We start from the raw sequence: 5,405 nt of genomic DNA on the forward strand, positions 1-5,405 counted from the left end.
GAGGGACACCTCTCCTTTTCTAGCTTATATAGGCCATTCACCTAGCTCAGTTTGTGGCTCCCTCCTTAGCTTCAATGTCAAATCCCTTGGAAGCCACCATCACTCTGGCTCTCCTTCTCCTCCTCCTCCTTTAATTTACAAGAACCTTTGTGATGACATTGAGTGTACCCAGATATTTTCAGGCCATCCGATTTTCTGCTATCTTTAGGTAAGATGAGCAGCCTGTGACCTAAAATTGTTTGTGCCATGTAGCCTAACATGTTGATAGGTTCCAGGGACTAGCCTTTGAGCATCTTGAGGGGCAATTATTTTGCCTACCTCAGAGGCCCTGCCCTTGTCATGCCAGTTTTGGCCACAACACAATCCAAAATCAAAATCATGTGCCATCATTATCAAGACTAATATTCAAGTCATTCTAATAATATCAGCATACCATGATATAATCTCAACAGGATTATGTGTGGAGCACTCAGGATTCTTATTTCCTTCCTCTATATTTAATGGTGCTCACTGACCAACGCCTGCTGGGTGAGCACTGACCGCAGGATTTTCTGGGAAATAGGAGCCATTAGAGGCTCTGGGCCCAATGACCCTGCCTCCCAGTGTGGTTATAAGGTGCGGGGTTTAGCCACAAGCTAAATGAAAATCATACGCCTCTTCATGTGCCAGATGCAGTAACTTCCAATGCAGAGATAAGAGATCCAAGAAAGCTTCACTCTGTGTTTGTTATGGTTTAGAGATAAGGTGTCCCCCCTCAAAGCTCACCTGTGAGACAATGCAAGAAGCTCTAGGGAAGAAATGATTGAGTTATGAGAGCCTTAACCTAACCAGTGAATTGATCCCCTGATGGGATTAACTGAATGGTAACTGAAGGCAGGTGGGATGTGGCTGGAGGAGGTGGGGCATTAGGGGCTTGGCTTTGGAGTATATATTTGTATCTGGATCATGGAGTCTCTCTTTCTGCTTTCTGATCATCCCATGAGCTGTTTCCCTCTGCCACACCCTTCCTCCATGATGTTCAGTCTCGCCTCAATCCTTGAGGAGTGGAACCTGCTGCCTATGGATTGAGACCTCTGCAACTGTGAGCTCCCAAATAAACTTTTCCTTCTCTGTGTTGTTCTGGTTGGGTCTTTTACTCAGAGCAGTGAAAACACTGACTAAAACACCCAGTGTGGTTACCAGGTGAATGGTTTATCCTCAAGCTAAATGGAAATCACGTGCCTTTTTATTGATTGCCAGAAGCAACAACACCCAAGGCAGAGATAGGAGATGCAAGAGAGAGAGTTCACTCCCACTTCCAGAAAATTTAGGACATCAGCCTACATTTCCCACTCAGTTACAGGCATAGTGGAGGTGGGAGAGGGAGCCCTAGCTAAGCTGTCCCTGGTCCAGATGAGCTTCCTGAGGATCAGGGTATGTGTGCATAAGCAAGTACACGGGGGCTGACTTTTAAGGGCCAGTAACTCTGCCCACTAATGAAACATGGCCAGGATTTATTTCATGGAGTTCTGATCAGTCTGTGACCATTTTCTGTTCCATTCCTTTAATTGAGACAATTACATAAATGAAGACTTTGGCTAATGTGACTTTAGATAGCCTCATGTCAAAAGCTATACTTTCCTTTAGGAGGCATGCTGGGATTGGGGGGCTTTAGGAAAAAGGATCATCCATGTCACCTTTGCTTGGGACAATGGCCCAGACTGGGGCCAGAGTTTCTGTCCTTGGTGTTCTAGTCTCCTTTCAAGCAGGGTGGATGAATGTAAACTAATATTCTCTAGAATGTGCACTCCTGGATCTGTGGTCCTTATTTTATGAGCACAGTAGGAACACAATTATAATTCCAGGCACTCTCCAGCTTTTGACAGTAAAGTCCTGGTGCCTGGCATGGGATGGACACTGGGGTGCTGTTGTCATATCTTGAGTTGTCATTTGAGCCCAGAGAAAGATTCTTTAGAATCAGCATTGTGATTTACTTGAAAGAAAGTCTATAATGAGCATGTGCTTCAAATGAAGAATGAGGATGGCAGGGCCAGGGCTCAGCCTGTTAACATTGCTGCTCTGCAGGAAGGTAGCTTGGAAATTGCCTTTATGGTAGGAATGGGACCTACAGAGTCGGGAAATGGAGTCTGCTGGCAGCCAGAGGTCTCCTACCTCTTCGCCTTCAATTTGCAGTGCCTGGGATGCCAGTTGCAGTTGGCAGGGGCCCTTCGTGGATGTTGTTGCTGGATACTGGCCTCTTGGGCCATCTGGGCCTGGTGAGCTTCCCTTATTTCATCTGCAGTCTTCCTGAACTCGCTGTTCCTGGCTTTCTTTGCATTCTCTGGGTGCAAGCCAGGAAAGAAGAGTGCAACAGACTCCCTAGTATTCCCCCTGAGCACAGTTGACAGGGTGAGACAAGCCATGTTGTAAGTAAGAGGCTTGGTGGCTGGTTGAGTGTCTGTCACCAACTGGCCCTAACAAAGTCATTCCTGCCAACTTGGAAGGTATTTCAAAGGGCTCTGATCTCACTAACTTTAAGAATGTCCTTGTTGGTAGTGTAGAAAGTAGTCTGTATCCTTTTAGGTGATGGTCAGTCAGGTGTGACCAAAGAGAGGAAAGATGCTCAGGAAAACAAAATGTATACTTACAGCTCCCAGGGGTGAGAGGCACAGCATGCCATTTAGGGTCACATGGGAAAGACATCAGGGTGGTCAGGAAGCAGAATACAGCAGCCAGGGGAAAGCCTTTATGGGGGCCTAAATGAGATGAGCTGGCAAAGCAGGGTGAACCGTCCAGGATGGGCTAGTTTGAGTAATTTAGGAATGCTCTGAGCATTATAGGGGTGGTCCCTAGCTGCCTGGCACCTGGGCTTGGAATGGTGAAGGCAGAGGAACACTGCCACCTGAGATAGATGGGTGGGTCCAGGGACTGGCCCTCAAAAAATTGGCTAGGCTGAGAAGGGGGTACTTTCCAGCCAGAAAGATTAAAAAAAATTTAAAGGCTGTTAAAGTATCATAATATACATAAAAGTATCATAATATGTACATATATGTGTGTGTATATATATGTATTTAAAAATGTACATTTTGAATTACACACACACACACACACACACACACACACACACAAAATGTAAAAAACATTCTGCCATGTGGGTAAACAACCCAGAGAAGGGGCTGGGGACTTCAGGAAGTGCTGAAGTAGCTATATGTAGAGCAGCCTAGCCTTGAAGTTTTGGCAGAGCCCAAAGCCACCTGTGTGTACCCGTCAACCCTCCTCCACTATACTGCCGCGGTGTGGCTGGGCACAATTCACGAGCCACTTGTCAAGCAGGAACCAACTTTATTTTTAGAACACACATGGCAGTATGCGAGCTCTTCAGGAATTCCCTCAGAGCCCAACTGCCACCACTGGCTCCTCCAGTGAGCACACTCAACTGGCACTCTTCCCGCACTTGAGGCCGATTGGCTGGGTCACGTGGGCAGAGCCAAAAGAGTCCCCTAATGAGCAGCTCCGTGGTCTGAAAGGGCGGGGAAACAGCCCAATGAGCGTCACTGCAGAGGAGCCAATGAGCTGGAAGTTTGCTGGGGCCACTGGGAGCCAATCAGCTGGAAGTTTGCTGGGGCCGCTTCGGCTGTGGCTCTCAACATCTCCCCTCTCTGTTTAATTAAATAACAAGCATGTGGCTTAGAGACCGTGCCTATCTTAGGTTGTCTAATACTACATATGGTCCTTACCCATCATTGGATGAGCTGACCTCAATGCATCAGCCTCCTGTCTTAGGTTGGTACCATTGCAATTGGATCTTACCTGTCATTGACTACTGGTCCAGCATACAGCCATACCTGTGGATAGGCCTTTGTACCAGTGTGTGTGGGGGGGTGAGGTTCTTTGCCTCACCTCTGTTGGCCCCCAAATTTTAACTGAGGACCATCACAAGCAGAAGGGAGGAGGATACAAAATTTCAGGACACCAAGCCAATTGACGGCTCCTTTTGGAATAATTGTACTACCAATGACATCATCAGCTAAAATACCCCAACACTACCACAAGTCACTGCACCAACAGATAGTTCACAATGCATATAAGTAATACATAGTTGAGGCAATATTCTGCAAGCATGTCAGTGATAGCTATTTCAGAATCTGTAGTTTGTTTTTATCTTTGTTTTCACCAGCACTGGGATGAAGATAGGAATTCTGGAAATAATGGCTAAAGAAAAAATTATGTAACATTTCAGCAGGCACTAAAAGAAAACAATTTTCTGAACAATTTAGATTATCCTGAACAGAATTATTAAATATAGTGAAAAGGAAAGTTGAAAGTAAATAAACAGATGTGTTAACCTCTTTTTTTTAAATTCACATATTAAAACAATCCTCAACACCTGTTTATCCAATTTAAATTAAACCATTTAAATCACGTGAATAAGAAAAAAAATATTTGGATCCATTTTTTCATGAGCACTCATCATATATGACATATGGACATACACACATACAAACATACAACACAAAACACAAGTGTGCTGCACACATATAATACATATAACACATAACATAATAGTAAAGGCCTTGTAACTTTTTACAGGTGAAATCTCTATTACAATCTAAAAACTCCATAGTCAAAAAATAGAACTGATCAGCAAAACATTAACCTACGTCTGTATGAGCTCAAAAAATCAAATAGAACTTCATGATGTGGGAAAGGGCAATAATAAAATAGATATTGAAAAAAACATCCTGGTTTCATTAACCTCCAGGTGTGGTAGAACCACTCTCACAGATGTAAGGATAGGCAAACTGGAGTTCTGGATATCAGCTGTTATGGATTTGAGCCAAATCATTTTCTTTTTGGTCTGTAGAAATCGCTTTAGTTAATCTCTCTGGAATCCAAATCGGCTGCTGTTCTCCCTGTGAAAACACACAAACAGACCCCTGACTCCAGACAATCACTAGGTCAGAACCTTTCCATTGTCCTGTTAGAATATCCTTCCAAAGTACCTTGGGCTTATATACATTTTTTGGATACATATGCCTTTCCACAGCACTAAGCCCTGATGAATCCAAATTTTAAAAATTTAGAGTAAAAAGGGTTATTTTATCTTTGGGGGATTTATACCCCTTCCCAATTCCCTCTTTTTGCTTTAATAAGTACACTTTAATAGTTTGATGAGCTCTTTCAACTATGCCTTGTCCCTGTGGATTGTATGGGATTCCTGTTATATGAGTAATGCCAAATGATGAGCAAAATTGTTTAAAAGAGGTAGAAGTATAACCAGGGGCATTATCTGTTTTTAACTGTTTTGGAACGCCCACAGTGGCAAAATTTTGTAGGCAATGAGCTATAATATCTTTAGTTTTGTCTTCGGCATGAAAGGAGCCTGTTGAGAGCCACAGCCGAAGGGGCCCCAGCAAACTTCCAGC

This window comes from Ictidomys tridecemlineatus, chromosome 2 (assembly GCF_052094955.1).
Source record: "Ictidomys tridecemlineatus isolate mIctTri1 chromosome 2, mIctTri1.hap1, whole genome shotgun sequence".
NCBI classification, from domain to species: domain Eukaryota; kingdom Metazoa; phylum Chordata; class Mammalia; order Rodentia; family Sciuridae; genus Ictidomys; species Ictidomys tridecemlineatus.